The sequence below is a fragment of the Sapajus apella genome, unplaced genomic scaffold, assembly GCF_009761245.1.
Source record: "Sapajus apella isolate SASKATOON/1434 unplaced genomic scaffold, GSC_monkey_1.0 scaffold70, whole genome shotgun sequence".
NCBI classification, from domain to species: Eukaryota; Metazoa; Chordata; class Mammalia; order Primates; family Cebidae; genus Sapajus; species Sapajus apella.
Window position 1 is genome coordinate 2,951,831 of NW_022437010.1, and position 19,063 is coordinate 2,970,893.

The following is a 19,063-nucleotide window of genomic DNA, read 5'->3' on the forward strand; positions in this document are numbered from 1 at the left end:
TAAAAGGACTGGGTTTAGAGAGCCTCCAGGTTGCTGAACACATGGAGGTTCCAAGAGGGTGGTGTGCCTAGAGAGGGCATGAAAGCTGTACACCCTTTCCCAAATACCTTGCCCTATGCATCTCTTCCATCTGTCTATTCATTTATGCCCTTTGTAATATCCTTTACAATAAACCTACAAATATAAGTAAAGTGTTTCCCTGAGTCCTATGAATAGCTCTAGCAAACTAATTTAACCCAAGGAGAAAATCGTGGAAACCCCAGTTTATAGCCAGTCAGTCAGAAGCCAAGCCACAACCTGGGGCTTGCAATTGGCATCTGAAGTCGGGGACAAGCTTGTGAGATTGAGCCCTCAACCTGTGGAATCTGAAACTGTCTCCAGGTAGGTAGTGTCAGAATTGAACTGAATTGTCGAACACTTATCTGATGTCTAATTGGGGAATACCTTGGCTATTGAAGGGGGAAAACCCTCATACCTCTGGGATCAGAAGTGTTGTGTTGGCTGCATGAGAGTAGGAAAGGCAACCTGGCTTCTTCCTCTATCCAATAGTAGGCATATTGGAAAGCAGGTGAAGGGAACAATTCTAGCAGTAGTTTCTTTTGTATGTAAATAATGTCATTCCAAAGGGTGGCAACATTGGTATTTTCAACACGATTTATTTTTAATAAATTTTAAAATGCACAGAAACTCAATACTCAGGAAAGGGCATAAAATGGTTAATTTCCTGTAATCTACTGTTTTAACTGATAGAAAGCAAAATTTCAATAGTATTGTGTTTTTATTAATGTAATTAAGCTTCCATGTATTTAATCATAACAGGATTCCAGGTTCCTAACAAATCCTACAAATATAAATAAATATGACTACATCTGAAGTGAAAATTAAGGATCACAGTTGCAAAATTTCTTTTTCTTTTTTTTTCCTCTTATTTTATTGTTAAAATGGACATGTGTAGAATAGGTCAAAAACAATTCCTGCTATTGCTTTTGTTATTTAGTTGGTGCATTGGTGAAAGAGGAGGAAGAGAACGGAGTCTAGTTTATACATTTACCAGATACTAGACATTTTTTTCCAGCTGAGATAACTTAGGAACAAAGCTACTATAAACATTTAGGTAGAGTTTTGGGGGCATTGCATGCATGTGTATTTGTGTTTGTGTGTTTGTGTGCATGTGTGTGTGTGTGTGTGTGTGTGTGTGTATGTTTTCTTCTTATGTAAGTGTGTAGAACTGGAACTGTTTGATCACATGGCAAGTATATATTTAAGTTTATATACATTGCTAACCAATTTTCCAAAGTGGCTGTACCATTTCACATTATCACCAACAATATGTGAATGTTATAGTTGGTCTCCATCCATCCCAGCACCTTGTATTGCCTGCTACAGTATTTTAAGTATTCTAATAGGTGTGTTGTGGATCTTACGGTAGTTGCAATTTTCATTTTCTAACAAACAAAAAATGGTGTTGAGCATCTTTTCATGTGATTTCTTGCAATCACTATCTGTAGAGTAGTGAATTATCTTTCCGAATATTTTGCTCATTTTTAAATTAGGTTATTTTCTATTTATTGAGCTTTAAAAAATATTTATATATTTTATAAAAGACTGCTTCTCAGTTATATGTCTTGTAAGTATTTTCTTGTAAATATTTTCTCCCAGTCTATGATATTTGCTTTTTCATTTCCTTAACATTGTCCTTCAAAGAAAGAAAGTTTTCAGTTTGAAGAAATCCTATTTATCATTTTTTCCTTTTATGGTTTGGGATTTTTATTTTATGTCTATGAAATATTTCCTAACACAAAGTCACAAATATTTCTCCTATGTTTTCTAGTTTAGTGTCTTATGCAGTTCTAGTTCTGGGTTTCATATTTAGTTCTATTTTTCAAGTTCATTTTTTTATATAGTACAAAATATAGGTTGAGAGTTTCTGTTCTTATCTCATATTTTCAATATTTCTTCAATCCATTTTCTATTCTTCTCGCACTCTTTTCTTTATGGGATCCATTAAACATATGATAGATCATTTGATATTGTCCCATAGCTCTTGAATTTCCCCTCTCTGTTTTCATTTCCCCTCTGTTTTCATTTCCCACTCTTTTTCTGTATTATTTTAGATTATTTTAAAAACTAATGCTTTCCTGATTTTTTCCTCACCAATATATTCTTCAGCTGTATGAAGTTACTGGCTGAGCTGTTCAAAGGCATACTTCATCTTTCATCTGTAGGAGTTTGTGTGTGCATACATGTTTGTATTTGTGTGTATAATTCTAGCATTTCTCTTTCACTTTGTATTATGGTTTCTAACTCTGCTGAAATTTTACACTCTATCTTTTTCATTTTAAATCCTTTGACATTAATCACAATTATTTTAAAATCTCTGATACTTCCAACATTTTTATCATCTCTGAGTCTGGTTCTGTTGACTGGTTTAGCTGCTGACAACTGATTGTTCTGCCTTGCCTTCTGTGCATCTTACAACTTTTATTAAAGGTTGTGTGTAATAGAGACATTATGTGTAATAATTGGACCATTAGTGTAGTGATTTGAGTCAAACTAGTCAAGAGTTGAACTGTATTTGGGTTGTAATGCTACTATGATTATTGGTTTTGCACCACAGGCTTCAAATTCTTCTAGTGGTGGACTGCCATTGCCTTGAGGTTTAGAATCAATGAGGGGTGTTTTCTCTGCATTTCTGTTCTACCTAAGTTTTCACCATCCCTCCACACACTGTCATTTAATGGTTATTTCTCCACCCTCTTGGGCTTCCCCTACTGGTGGACCACTGCTGTTTCTTACTCCATGATCTTGTTGGGAAGTAAAGCGAATTTTCTGGATATGATAACCTCAGACATGTGGCTTCCTTTTGCTCTCCATATTAAAAAAAAAAAAAAAAAAAACTCTGAGTTGTATCTCTGGTTAGTCTTAGATAGAAATTTCCCCTAAATCAACAGCAGCAGCAGGCCTCTAATAGTATAGATATGGATATAGCCATAAGATTATGGGAAAAGATGGCTTTATTATCTCTCACTTACTCCAACCATGCAGTAGAATCCGCTTTACTTCTATGCCCAGCCAGATCAGCTGCTATATATATTTGGTCTTACTCAGTTGCCATTTCCAGTCCTAGCTGCCTTCACAAAATAGTCCCTGGTCCTGAGAACTTTTGCAGATTGTCTGATTTTCTCTCCTTGTAGGATGACAGCAATAGTTTTAATTGTCAGTATTTATTTAAATCTACTCTGTCTTGTGTATTTTGCAATGTAGTCTTCATATCTGATTTTTTTCCTTTTAATTCTAATTCCTGAAATCAATCGGCTCTTGTTTAATTTCATACTCTTTTTTGGACATTTATTTTCTTAGTTTTCAAACTTCTAATTTAAGGTATATTTTTTCAGTATCCCCAGACGCTTTTTGGAGAATATTCAATTTGAGAAGTTGTGTTATACTTTTCTTCTGCTTTGTGATTGTTTTTGTTTAGGGAGAACATTCAACAGCTGAAATTATTCAGATTTTCTCTTTTCTTTTTATGTAAGTTTTACATGAATGTGACCTGCTTTTTTCTAGTCCTTGTCAATGGGGTTACTAGTTCAAGAGTGCCCTCTTCTGTTAGTTTAACAAAACACAAATGCTTTAGTGGATAATGATAGGGAGGAGACAGTATTGCCACTTTTTTTCCACTTTCTTTTCTGCAGGATTCTTAATTTCTTCACTCTTATTTCCTTCTTTGCCTTAATTGTGACATCTCCAAAAGCCACCACCTTTTGCTATTTATTTGATTTTCCCAAAGAGCAATGCGTCTCCAAGGATGTCATTGTTGGTCTGACTCTCTTTCAAGGCCCTTCCCTGTAGACAGAGCAATCAACTACCAAGTCCCAGCTCTGCATTCGGAACTTTGGTACCTGTTCTTGGATTTTTTCTTACAGAAGTAATTTCTGTGCTTGATCTGAGTGTCTCCATTCATCTATTCTTTTTAATAAAATTTTTAAGCTTTCTCTGCCTTTCTGCCCATACTCTCAGTGCCAGGCACACTCTAGAATTTGGTTTATTATTCTACTTTAAGTAATTCAAAAGTGTTGGTGTTTTTGTATCCTATAATGCTTAAAGTGTGGGGCCTACACAGCTTAATATATACTCCCAGTTTGTTATGTGGTCTTAGGAGGAAAACGTTTAAAGAGAAATAAACTCAGGTATTTATCATTAAATGATAGTATATTCATAAAATTAAATATCATATAGTATTAAAACACTTGAATTTCTGATAAACATAACATGGATAAACCTCAAAAACATGTTGAGTTGAAAGTAGCTAGATACAAAAGACTATACATACTATATGTTTTTATTTGTGTGTTTTTAGAACATTATTGAAATTCTACAACAGGCAAAACCAATTTATCATGATAGAAATAAGATCCGTTGTTGCCTGGGATAGGCAGTAGATGAAATTCACTGCAAAAGAGAATGAGAAATTTATTGCAACTTGTGATGTTGAAAATATTTTCTATCTTCACACATTATCTAACTCCTTGTCTCTTTAGGAGTGGTGTGTGTGTGTGTGTGTGTGTGTATACTCAAAACTTATCAAATGATACACTTAAAATATATGTATTTTGTTGTATGTAAATTTTACTTCAGTTAATTTGATTTCTAATAAAACTCAATATATTGGTTAAATAGCAGATTAGGTAGAGATGAAGAGAGAATTAATAAGCTGAAAGATCAGTAAAGTAAAATATACAAAATACAAAAAGTAAAGAAACTTAGAAAATTGGCTGGGCATGGTGGCTCATGCCTGTAATCCTAGCACTTTGGGAGGCCAAAGAGGGAGAATTGTTTGAGTCCAGGAGTTCAAGACCAGCCCTGGAAACATAGCAAGACCCCATCTTTACAAAAACAAAAATGAAAACAATTAGCTGGGCATGGTGGCAAGCACCTGGAATCCCAGCTATTCAGGAGGCTGAGGCAGAAGTGCTTTAGCCTGGGAGGTTGAGGCTGAAATAAGCTATGATCAAACCACTGTACCCCAGGCTGGGTGACACAGTGAGAAACCCTGTCTCAAAAGAGAGAGAGAGAGAGAGAGAGAGAGAGAGAGAGAGAGAGAGAGTTACAAAATAGAAAAATAATATTCATCTAGCAAAAATTTCAAAGAGCAAGAATAGGATGAACAAAAGAAGAAATAAGAAAATTGACTGTGAATTTTCTAGAACCAAAGAAATTTTTATATGACAAAATGAAACATAAATGTGAGTAGGTTAATTTTGCTTCTTCAAAATATATTTCAGTGAAACTACAGAATTTCAAAAACAAAGAAAAAATCTAAAAAGAAGACAGAAAACCAGAATGTCTAGAAGAAAAAGTTAAATAATGAACAATATTTTTATCAATAAAATTAGATGCCAGAAAACCACTGAAGAGCTGTTAACATAGAAGTTTATACCTAGCTAAATTATCACTGAAAACAAAGGCAAAAATAAATACAAATTCACCTGAAGACAAACTGGGAAAGTTTCCTATTCACTGAGAGTTGCTGAAAATTTTGCAAAAGATGTAATTCAGTAAGAAGTAGGGAAAGCAAGTAACAATGTTGGAAAAAATTAGAAAAAAAATTAGATAAAGACATTTTGTCACAGCCTTAGAGATATAACAAAAAACAAAGTATGAGGCTGGGTACAATGGCTCACACCTGTTAATCCCAGCACTTTGGGAGGCCAAGGTGGGTGGATCACCTGAGGTCAGGAGTTCAAGACCAGCCTGGCCAACATAGTGAAACCCTGTCATTACTAAAAATACAAAATTAGCTGGGCATGGTGGCACACGCCTACAGTCCCAGCTACTCAGGAGGCTGAGACTTGGGAGCATTGAACCCAGGAGGTAGAGGCTGCAGTGAGCCGAGATCGTACCACTGCACTCCAGCGTGGGCAAGACAGAGAGAGGCTCCATCTCAAGAAAAAAAAAAATGAACAAAAAAATTATTTGAAAGAGACAAGGAGTTAAATGATTTTTTTTTTTTAATTAAAGGGGAAGAAAGACAAGGAGGACTCTGGGGGAAAAAATATGACATATAATAACATTAACTAAAGAATTTGTAAAGGCAATTGTGTTGTCCTTGTAGACATAGTACAGTTTCTAAAAGCTGAATGCATATGTTTCATTCCTGATTTGTCATGTTCCAATGTTTTCATTTTGGTAAGTTACTAAAATGTCTCAATTTTCTCATCCATTAAATGAAAATAGTGACAGTACTCATCTCAGAGGATTGTTTCAAGGAATAAATAAGAACAGCTTTTCACCATTCTTGGTTACTTAAGCATTTCAATTCTGAAAGCTAATTGGAACTGAATGGATTTCCTTTGTTTCCTCCTAATAATGAAGTTTCTAGTAATCACTTTGTGATCTGCTAGATATGACTTTGGATCCTTAACTTGACTGTTAACTCAGTTTGCTCATTCATAAAATGGAAATAATGCTGTCCACCTTTCCATTGTTGTGATACATAAATGAGATAGCCAAATATATAACTAATCAAAATTATGAAGTCCCTATAATTACCCACATGAGCCAACATCATCCAGAAATTCTCTCATATTACACTCCTCATTACAAGCTCCTCTTCTCCATCACTCACCTACTTTCTGTTTCAGGAATGAGCCCACACACTCCTATATCAGGACCTTTGCACGTGCTCATGTCCAAATATTGTCATGGTTGTCATCTTACTCTGTTAGATCTGTGCAATGAAGAATTTCTTGACTACTCTCTGTTCTAAACATTTCATATCCATGTTCTAGCTTGATCTTCCTCCAACATACCATATATCGTATTTATACATCTTACCTTTTTTCTTCCTCCCTTACTAGAATGTATGCTTCATGAAAGTAAATACTTTTTAACTTTGTTTTCTTTCACTGATGCTTCTCCAACACCTATAACAGTGCCGGGCATACCATTGGCATTCAATAAATATTAACTGAATGAATCTTGTAAAGGTTCTATCAGACCTATCTTAGGTGTTTCCTCATACTTCCTTCACACTTTCCAATTTCTAGAATCTTAGCAGCTTCCTCCATTCAGACCCTACAATTCAAATCATGCCTGGGCCTTCCAGATAGCAGCTTTGGGTGTGCCAGGTCCTATTCATTAGCTCTCATCGTAGAGCCATGCCTATGAGTCATTTCTAGACTTGGCTGAGTCACCACATCCACACAAGATATGAGATCTGGCATCCTGAGTGACCACCCAACAGGCCAGATGATGCAACCCAAAAAGACAAGGAAGTTAACTCCTTTCTGTGGGAAGAACTTTGAACAACAGGAAATGAGGGAAGAAGGGGAGATGCAGCCAGCTATATTCCCACCCTTTCTTCACTCCTGCAACTACTTAGTGATACAAATTCTCCTTGCAACCAGTCTGGAGATAGTCCTTGGGCTAGGCCAACACATTTGCCAAGCAGCCTACAGGGTCTCTCTGAGGGAATGGGTTCTCTTTCTGGGTCCACAAGGGGCGTGGTTTTAAGGGCAAGAACTTCCTAGCACTATGCCCCCTCCCATCTCTCTCCACCCAGGAGATTTAATGGTTTATGTTTGAATTTCGCGGGCACAGGAAGAGACTGAGTCAACCACTCCAGCAGAAGTTCTAAGGAACTCCTTTCATTGGCCTGGGGTCTTAGAGAAGGTGGGGGTTCCTCCCAGGTTAAAAGTCCCCTTCTTCCACACTCCTTCAGTCCCCATGTTTGGGTCCCCTTCCACGAACACTCCCTTCATGGAAGCCGTCTTTCTCTCTGCTGGATTTTCCCTCTGGAGTCCTCTTCCACACTCTCTAGTGGAAGCCTGTCTTCCCCTCCTAAACTCCATCTCTCTCTATTCCCTTCCATTCAGTGTGGAAGCTGCTTTCCTCTCCTGCATTCCGTCTTTCTGGATTCTCTCACTCAGTGTGAGAGTTAGCTGTTTCGTTCTCTCTCTTTCTCCTGTTTCTCTTTCTCTTTAAATAAATCACTTTCTACAAACACTTTTGAGTCTGGCATTCACTGTGCACTGCACCGTGGTCCCCTCTCTCATTCTTGAGAGGGCAGGAGACAAAGAGCCTGGAGAAATGTCCTCTCAGCAGAGCTGAGGGCACCCTGAACCCCTGTACCCCAAAATTACATCCTGTAGCATGTTCTGAAGCAAGAGCTAAATGTGATCACGACCCATTCCCATTGCTTCCCATTGCTCCTTACTTCATGTCTTTCCCTTCCCCTTTTTCTCATCCTCATCATTTGGCCTGAGTTTTCATCTTTCAAATCAGGGGCCAGCACTGTAATCACAGCCTTAGACTCTGTTTTCTTAAGAACCTGGGATAAGATAAGGTTTTTGAAATTTGCATTCCTTTGGATTCAAGGGGCAAACTACATTAATTACTTAGTAGATGAGAATACAGTGACAGCAATCCATGTCATTGAAGTCAAACTGAACCAAGTTGAATCTCAATGGTACCATTTCCTAGCTACATGACTGAGCAGTTCATCTGATCTTTCAGATATTTAACATCTCATGTGTAAAAAGGAATAATGCACCTACCTCTTGCTGTTGTGTTAATGACAAAATGGCATAACATGGTACAATGTCTTGTAATACCCAAGTAAATTTAAACAGAAGCACCACGCTATTGAGTTTGTTGAGAGCCCACTTTCATGGCCGGCATCTGAGAGTCAACTAGAGCTCAAACCTCTTGGCCCAGAACAAGGGGCAGTCAACATTTTTATATCAGTTTAGGGTCAGGGCAGTAAGCAGATTATTACAGACACAGAAGGAGCAGGATAGGGGAAGTGGGGGGGAGGGTGCCTAACAACAAAATTCTATTTAAAGTTGTTTTTCACTCAGGATGTGGGGTAGGCAGTTACACAGTTGCAGGTACAGGATCTATGGGCCAGTGGGCCCTGTTTCTCAGAAAATTGGTTACAAAGATGCCAGGTGTCATAGACTACAAAGTTCTCAGAACAGAATGCCCTACATAGCTCAAGGTGGGTAAAATGGAGTTGGCAGGATTGTTTAAAATGTATTCACCACAGCCAAGCTAGGATATTTCAGTCTGACAAAATAGTTGCCCATAAAAGTGGTGAAACAGAAAAAGCCATAGTACATTGATTACTCTTCACAACAGAGTAAGGTACTGTGATTAGTAATTTAAAAGAGGGGATTCAAAATATGTTGAGCACAAAAAAAAAAAAAAAAAAAAAAAAAGTTGTAAGTAACTTCTTACAATGTTGCAGAAGAACAGAGTGTTAATACACTTCCATACCAGCTCATAGGTATAAAAGATTTGTTGCTAAGAGGCCAAGTGAGAGAACAGTGAAAAATTATGGCAAATTTTGTACATCTGGTTAGCACTATGAAACACTTTGTGATATGCCTTTTCATTTGAGGTTCCTAGCAACTCTGAAGTAGGCCTCTTCCTTTTGCATTTATTAACATTGCAGATTCTTGTTGCATTTAAGAGAGGTAAAAAAAAATGCCAAGATTTACACTGCATGTATGAGTTTGCACAGTAGTGTCAGCTGCTGTAACAAATGCTAACATTTCAGAACTTATAACTGTAATCGATGGTCAATGACCTCTTTCAACACAAATATTCATGACTTTTTGTGTATTGTGTTTTTGCCCTCCTCTAAGGCCTCACAATCATCTGCCTTGAGGAAAACACGAAGACAATAGGAGCATACATAACTGCTTCTTAACTGGTTTGTCCCGGAAGACACATCTGTCATTTCTATTCACATTCTACAGTCTTGTGGTTGCAGTTATATGGAAGGGGTAGAGGGACATGGGGGCATGGGCTCTGGCAGGGTATGTACTTGCCAGTCACCACTCTGTGATATGAAAGGTGGCATGAAGGATTGATGGACAGTCAGCCATCTCTGCATGAGAAAGTTAAATGGCAGAGCTAGTTCACCAACCAAAGAACTGTGATACCAGTGCTTGTGTTCTCTCACTATGCCATATTGCTTTTCAGCAGATATAAGCAGCTCCATGACAACTCACCACAAAAACAGAAAATCAGATTGCATCCCTTCCTATTGTAGCCAGTTTTATTTATAAAATATTTAGTTTTTAATAAGAAGCAATATCATATTCATATTACCTAGTTGCACATATTCTAATAAAACTGTAAGGTCTATAAATATATAGTTCATTTGAGGATATGAATGATGTCTAGGACATGGAACTTTTCATTCTAACAGCTTACATTTTTAATAAACATGTCTAAAATAAAAAGAGGCAAAACTTGGAAAATTAAGACTAACCAATTATTGGTTTACTTTTCACCTGCTGTCTTTATTTCTCCTTAGCTGAAACATTTTAAGGTGAATCCATAATCATACAAACAGAAGACAAAACAATGAAACACAAAGACAGTGCTCTCTATGTATATAAAAGTATAATTGTGGTTTACCCAATAGAAATTGAATCCGTAAGGGTAGAAAACAAAAGAATCCATTTTTTTCCATTCAAATAGGAACATTTATGTTTGCAACCAAATATTTTATTTTAAAAAAATGAAACAAATTCATTTTGTCTTAGAATTCAACATGCAGGCATATCTCAGAGATACTGCAGGTTTGGTTCTAAACCACTGCAATAAAGGAAATACTGCAATTAAATAAGTCACATGAGGTTTTTGGTTTCCCAGTGAATATAAAAGTTATGTTTACACTATACTGTAGTATATTAAGTGTGTAATAGCTATGTTTAACAAAAGAATACGTATACCTTAATTTTAAATTATTGCTAAGAAATGCCAACAATCATCTGAGCATTCAGCAAGTTGTAATCATTTTGCTGCTGGAGGGTCTTGCCTTGACATTCATGGCTGCTGACTGATCAGGGTGGTGCTTGCTGAAGATTAGAGTTACTGTGGCAATTTCTTAAAATCAGACAACAATGAAATTTGGCACATTGGCTCTTCCTTTCATGAAAAATGTCTCTGTAGCATGAGATGCTGTTTGATAGCATTTTACTCATAGAATGGATGCTGTTAGCAGGCATGAAAACAACATGAATTCCCTTATACACCTCCATCTGAACTCTTAGGTGACCAGGTGCACTTTCAATGAGCAGTAATATTTTAAAAGGAATATTATTTTTATCTGAGCAATGGGTTTTAACAGTGGGCTTAAAATATTCAGTAAACCATGCTATGAATAGATGTGCTGTCATCCAAGCTGTGTTGTTCCATTTATAGAGCATAAGCAGAGGAGATTTAGCATCTTTCTTAAGGTCCCTAAGATTTTCAGAATGGTCAATGAACAATGGCTTCAACTTAAAGTCATCAGTTGCATTCGCCAGTAACAAGACAGTCAGCCTTTCCTTTGAAGCTTTAAAGCCAAGCATTGACTTCTCTAGTTATGAAATTCCTAGATGGCACCTTTTTCCAATATAAGGCTGTTTTGTCTACATTGTAAATCTGCTGTTTAGTGTAGTCACCTTCACCAATGATCTTAGCTAGATCTTCTGGATAACTTGTAGCCTCTACATCAACACTTGCTGCTTCACCTTTTACTTTTATGTTATGGAGACGTCTCTTTTCTTAAATCTCATGAACCAACCTCTGCTAGCTTCAAACCTTTCTTCTGAAACTTCCTAACCTCTCTCAATCTTCATAGAATTGAAGAGCGTTAGGGCCTCTGGATTAGGCTTGGCTTCAGGGAATGTTGTGGCTGATTTGATCTATCCACACCACTCAAACTTTTTCCCTATCAGCAATAAGCTTGCTTAACTTTCTTGTCATTCATGTGTTTGCTGCAGTAGCACTTTTAATTTCCTTCAAGAACTTTTCCTTTGCATTCACAACTTGGCTAACTGGTATACAAGGCCTAGCTTTCAGCCTGTCTCTATTTTCAACACATCTTCCTCACTAAGCTTAATCATTTGTAGCTTTTGATGTAAGGTGAGAAATGTGAGATTCCTCCTCGCTTTCATTTGAACACTTAGAGGCTGTTGTAGGGTTATTAATTGTCCTAATTTCAATACTGTTGTGTCTCAGAGAATAAGAAGTCTCAAGAAGAGGGAAAGAGATGGGGAACACTCAATCAGTGAAACAGTCTGAACACACACAGCATTGATTAAGTTCACCATCTTATATGGGCACAATTCATGGAACACCAAAAAAATTATAATAATAACATCAAAATTACTGATTATATATCACCATCACAGATACAATAATAATAATTTTGAAAATTACTATAATTATCAAAACATAATACTTAGACAAAATTTGCACATGCTGTCAGAAAAATGACACCAGTAGACTTGCTTGATGCAGTTTGCCACAAACCTTCAAATTGTAAAAACACAGTATCTTCAAAGTGCAATAACATGAAATATGCCTGTATTCATTGTCCATTTTTTCTTCTAACTTCCCCTCTAACCAGTAAAGTTAGTGTTATGAGAAAAAACATATATTATTTAAATGGTGTTGACACACACTGAGAATTTTTAAATATGTTTGTTTACACATGCTCCTTCCTCAGCCATATAGTCTTTGAAAAATAGAGGGATTTACGTAATGGTAGCATGGGCCACTTGTGTGGCATAAATATATATATTGCTAAGTAAACATTATATACACATAAAATATATACATAACACTAACTCTTGCTTATACAAGAGCTAAAGTAAAGAATGCCTTCTGGCTCAGCTCAGAAAGTGTAATTTCTATAATAAATCATTTTTGTCCTTATATCTTGATAGTCAAGGCCCACACAACAAGATAAAACTTACACACACACACACACACACACACACACGGAAACTAGGAATAGCAACACTATCAAAAACTAAGTGGACTCTAAACCAATGAATGCTAAATAGTCAAAAATCATCATTAAAAAAATGTGTGCTGCTGTTTCTTTTATGTAAGCCACCTGGTTTTCAACATTCATCAGAATAAGAGAGAAGCTTCCATTAGTTTTTTGTTTTGTTTTTTTATATATATACTTTAAGGTCTGGGGTACATATGTAGAATGTGCAGGTTTGTTACAGAGATATACACATGCCATGGTGGTTTGCTGCATCCATCACCTTACCCCGCCATCTACATTAGTTATTTCTCCTAATGCTATCCCTCCCCAATCTCCCATCCCCTGCTATTGGTATTTTTATGGATGGTAACTAGATCTGCTTTCTTTAACATTCCAAGCCGGCCTGGTCTGGCAACGCTTGTCATTACTCTGATCAGCTGCAGTGGTCTAAAGACTCCCTGTGTCTGTCTTTTGCTTATCACTCTAAAGACACTAATCTCCAAACAATAATCTGATACTCTTAACCTTAGGTTTGAGCTTTTTAATTCATCAGGAAAGATTTCAGGATGGTAGAGAAAATATCTACAGTTTACAAAGAAAAACGGAAGTCCTCATCATTAAAAAAAAATTACTCCAGAAAGAAAGGTTAGCGGTAGAATACTATTTTTACCTATCCCTTTTCACTTCTTAGCCCAGAATTTACCTACTAATAATGACAGTCTCAGTTGAAAATAATCCAAAAAATTCAGCAGAAGTTTTTTTCTTTTCTCTCCCATCCTTTCAGCTGTCTGTACAGAATTTGGCCGTATTTGGGAGCAAGTTCTGCGTTTGCAGCAATTTATCTTTCTACATCACCTGTTTCTAGGTGATAAATATGCCATTTTCAAATTAGTGTGGCATTTGTGCAGTTAATTATATGCATTAAAAATCATTGCAACAGAAATATAATTTTCACCACACACATACGAAAGCAGAAATCTTCCCTAAACACACAACTCCCATGCATTAAATTTCATAGAAATTACTAGGTGAAACCTCAAAAAAATAATTTCTGAGAAAAATAATTAAAACTTTGAAGAAGCAATAAACATTATCACCTCCCTCAAATGCCTAGGAATAAGAAAGAGAATATAGTTTTCTTACAAATCAAAGAGAATCATGTAGGAACCCCCAGAAAAGGACTGCTTCTTACCCTCAGGTAACTTAGAATGTAAATTATGAATTTTTTAATGACATATTTCAAGTTCAACTGTAAAGCTGCATGTTAATTGTAACATAAGCTTGTCAGTCTTGTATTACTTTCTATCTTCATTACTTTTAATAAATTACAAATAATTACTTAAATCTTGATATATTTTTCCTTCATCTCAAATTTGGATAAGACCTTATTTTCTCTATACCTTTTTGCTATAAAGAATTTTAAAAGCAAAGTGCTTATTAGCTTATTGTAACAATAGTTGACTAAATGCAAACAAAAAAGCCACTCTTCACGTCTTATTTTCATTTTGGACTCAGTTAAAATACTTCCAAAACATGCCTGCTTTGACTTTGAGAAGATGTAATTGTGATATTAAATTTTATTGAAATTTCTCAGGTCCTGATTTGTGTACAGGCTGGTGCTCTGAGTTCCCACGAAGCAGTAAAACGTTTAAAATACTGTCTGTGCAAATGCAAAATTTATGAATTCACACATCCCTGGTTGATTTATGTGAAATAATAATGCACTATTTAATGCTTAAACATGGCTAGGAGCAATGCTAGGCTATCAAGATGTACAATGGAATAATAGATTTATAAGACGGATAACCTTCTTGCCTAGAGAAGCTTGTTTAAAGGTGTTGTACAGATATATTAAACTATATGTAATTTTATACTAACTTAATGCTGTAGGCCTGTACTGCAAGCAATAAAAGATTACAGCCATGGCATTTGCAATAATAAAATGATCTAGCAATTCAACATAAGGTATCTGAGGACTAAAAGGAGATAAGGAACTTGTTTAAAACTTTTGTCCCTTTTCATTCATTGCTCTTTACAAAATATTTTTCCCCTTTATGTGGCCAACATAAATCCATGGCCCCGTGGTTGGCTCTCATCGTGTAACTGAGGGGAAATCTGTCCACAAGGATAATAATTGGATGTTCTCAGCAGTCCCCCAGGCACATTTAATTATCACCTGATTTGCTTCAAAAAACTAACTGAAAACTTACTAAGAGAGACATAAGAGAGAATTATAATTGGCAGGTTTTTGGTAGTCTCTTTACACTTTTTCTTACACTATGCAAGTGTTTTTCTAATCAGGGAAGAATATATTTTTATCATCTGAGTTTTGTTCTTTTGATCTTTGTAAGGTAAATACTGAGATGCATGAGTCCAACTTTTGTGCCCACAGGAGTTAAGAGATATAAAAAACTTGAGAAGTTTTAGTTAGTATTCTTATGATACAGTGCTTTGAATTATGTAGTGATTTTCTTGCAAAAAAAATTAAACTTTTTTTCCACAGCATGCTAAATTAATGACAAAACGTCTCTCTAAAATAGAGATATAAACAAGGTAATAAGCACCTTTAAAATATTTCCATTTGTATTGCAATTTCAACTAAATTTGAGTGTATTCATTTATCTCTACACAATTCAGCAAAGTGATTTTAATAATCAGAGGTATTTTAAATTTTGCGTTAACTAATGCAGAATTTTAATGTGATCTCTTGAAATCACCAAATTTTTGTCACATTGAAACTTCAATGCAATTCATTTTACATTGGTTAGTAGAGTTACAAACCAAAAGAGCTATGGCAAGATAAATGACCAGCTGTAAGGAAATACAGATTAGTCCTATATTTTCTAACTATATTGCAAAAGGTCCAGTTGAAATCAAATTAAAATTTGGTGACATTTTCAAAATACTTAAAATGAAGAATTTTTTCTTCTAACTATGAAAACTCCATTGTATCTCTGCGACTCCATTGCCTATTTAAGACAACATTTTAAAGTTTGACAGTAATATCAATTATATGACCTTCAAGTCAGCTCTATGTGTCAGGAAATAGCCCCATTGCCTATTGACCATGAAATGTTCCACTCTCTTTTTGTGTATATAGTTTCAAAACAGCAAAATTTCCACAGCTATTGTTAATGGCATTTCAGCAACTTTTATTCCCTATTTACACATACAGTGGAAACACGTATAATTAAGAAATATCTCAGTGCTGAAATATCATCTTATGTGGGGCTTTAACTGTTGAATGATTTTCAGCATTTTCAACATTGCCCTTAGGAGATGTATAATATCTGAAAAGCCAGAAATCTAGTAACCAGTTGAAACTTGCCAAAATATGTGGTCAGTCTGAGTTTCGAAAAGGCAGAGTATATAGCTTGTGTCCATTTTAACCAGGTTTCCTGTAAGTAACATCTGCTTAGCTTCCTGGGGTGTGATCACTAGAAACACTGAAAACAGGTAACTATAGTCTCTTTTATAAAAAGAAGAGAGGAATGAAACTGTGACATTTTTCAAACTTGATTCCTAAAAGGATACAAATGTATTCTTATTCAGAAAAACATGAATACAAATAAAAAAGGTATGACTATAATTAGGAAACATATTAAATTTGATGTTTGAATGTTTTGGATTGGAAGTTAAGAAAACATTCAAGTTTCTTGAATTTATATTTGGTATATAAAGTCACAGCCTCCCCTCTCCTATCCCACCTACATTATTTTCTATCTTCTTACCCTGCTTTTTCTTATCATTGCACCTTTAATACCCAAATTACTATGTATCCATTTCTCGGTTTGTTGTCTCACTCCCTCTACCAAAATGTAAGCTCTGTGAGTGCCGGAAGTGCCTCCATTTTGTTCACTGCTGTATCTTCTGGATCTTGGACCAACAGCACCTGGCAGCACTAAATAAATAAATAGCCATTGAGCAAATCCGTGATCTCTTTTACTAACACTTTAGCCTTGAATAAGTCATTTAATTCTTCTAGGTTATGGTTATAGAATATGGTTATAGAACCATATATATAACCAGAATATGGCTCTAATCTGGTTATACTTATAGAATAACAAGCATCACATTTTTTCCATTTAATAATTCAAATTCGTGTTCAGTTACTTAAATTAAAAAAAAAAAAAGTTTTGTGCCAGCTATCAATTTATTGCTCCTCAAGTCCAAATCCCTCATTATACTGCTTTGTGATACTGTAGCTGGACCCTCTAAACATTTCTCCTTTGTTGACTGGCACAGTTGTAAGCATTATCAGTAGAGGACTGGAGAAGAAAAGAATGCCTCTTTCTTACTCACTTTTCTCCCTTCTGGCTCCTGCAGTGTCCACCAGCATTTGGGACACTGGACACTGCTAGTGCTCAGTTACCCAGCAATCCAGCAGCAACCCTGCAGGCAGCTTCCTAGCAAGTTCAGTTCGACTGGCACTCCAGCCAACAACCCAGAAAGTCTGGCAGGCGCCCCAGTGAATGGTTTCCTACAGTCTTCTGCCTGTGTTCTAGCTGATTTCTCAGTTAAGTTTCATAGGCAACCCAGCAAGAAGTTTCCTGTTTGTCTGTCCGTCCCACTTCAGGGAGTTTCTCCTCTATCCAGTGGGCTGCAGTCATGCCCTCTCCAACAGGTCTGAATCTAAGCATGGAGGCAGGGGCTGCTTCCAGATTCGGCCCTTCCCTGGGTACTTAGACTTAGCCATGAAGTCAGTGACTGCACTCTTTGCTATTCCTGTATTCTTAGAAGTTATCTCTACCGCTTAGTAATTAAGCCCTAGCTACTAATTGATAATTATCTATAAGAAACTTTAGTTGTTCAGATTACTGTGTGTTTTCTGTCTCCTAGCTGGACCCTGAATGATAATAGTGGTTAAAAGGAAGTGTTTCCCATACACTGTGGCTAGATTAGTCTGAATTTTCTACAATACTATTTGTGCAGAAAGGCGGCAAGAGCTCCCATATAAAAGTTTGGTGGGTCTTGAGAGGTCAGAAAAACCTAATAAAATTAAATAATATATCTACTATGACCTCAAATTATGCTAATATTTATATTTGTATGTTCTAATGTTATGGGAGTTCTTGTAATTTCAAGACTTATTATTTCTCTAAATGCTAAAAAACAGAAAAGTCTACAGTTTAAAAGTACGCTTCCTTAGTTTCTACTTTTATACAGGGAATTGTTTTAAAAGGACAGGCTTTTAATAAGCAAGTGAGGGAAATGGAATTTAATAAATACATATGCCCCTAGAGTACAATTTCCTTTATATAAGACGATGAAAATTGGTCAGTAAAACGCCTTCATGTAGATTGTTACAGGCTTTATACATGGTTGCTCGTATGTATAAACCATCAGGGCCTTACACCTCCAATGACAGTAGCTTAAACAGGATTAGGCCTGGGTACTTTCTGGTTAGAATATGGTATTTCATTGAACCCATGAATCTTATGGATTGCTTTATGGTTTAATGCAAAACATACAATAAACCTTGTCACACAATGATTACTTTTCTCCTTTTAAAAGACTCCCTTAAATTGTACAACAAATATATATTATTTTGAATCCCCTTCCTTAACTTTCAAAAGCTAAATAAGATCCTTAATACTTGTCTACCTTGTTCTTTCACTTAGCTGAAAGAGATGATGTCATCTAACAAAAATATATATACTTTCTTATATTCCTTAGAAGCTGTACAGACGTCCTTCACTTTTTTTAAGAAACTATTAAAGTCAGAATTGGAAATAGTTACCCTATTTAAGTAAATATCAGCAGTAATTTCTGAAAAAAAACAGCATTTAAAAAATTTTAGTTGATGTTTTTCTTTCACTGCTACTCGCTAAATATTTTGAAAGTGCTGTCTCTATTGAAGAAAAGAAATAGAGCCATAATGGGAAATAATTTCCGCATAAACTATATTGCACATTGAAGGCAGGCTGGATGGGAGAATAAGAGAGGACAGATGACGAAAATGTAACCTATAAGCCTGAGTGTATGTGGAAGAAGAGATTCTTCTTGCCTGGCAAAACAGGTATGTTTCCTCAGCTATGTTTTAACTATCTCCAATAGTTAAAACTGTTCCACTCCTCTCTCTACAGCTTTCCTGCGATTTCAGTCCTGGTATAAGCCCCTCATTTTACAAACCTAAAAACTAAGCTCTATATAGGTTAAGTCCAAGGTTACATGGCTCATTGCTGAACTGAGCTTTAACACATTGATAACTGCAGTCCTTTTAACCAAAATCAGTATACAGACACTGTAGCAGAGGCTGCTAGTTGCCTCCCAAAGTCCAGCCTC

At 36.0% G+C, this 19,063-nt stretch overlaps 1 long non-coding RNA gene across 1 annotated transcript in view; it reads right to left on the reverse strand.

The window, feature by feature from the left end:
- LOC116531293 overlaps window positions 1-18,194 on the reverse strand; it is a 187,393-nt gene extending 169,199 nt beyond the window's left edge. The window contains exon 1 of the long non-coding RNA XR_004260354.1: window positions 17,081-18,194. This is a non-coding gene — a long non-coding RNA (uncharacterized LOC116531293). The remainder of the gene's footprint in view (window positions 1-17,080) is intronic.
- Between the last annotated feature and the right edge of the window lie 869 nt (window positions 18,195-19,063).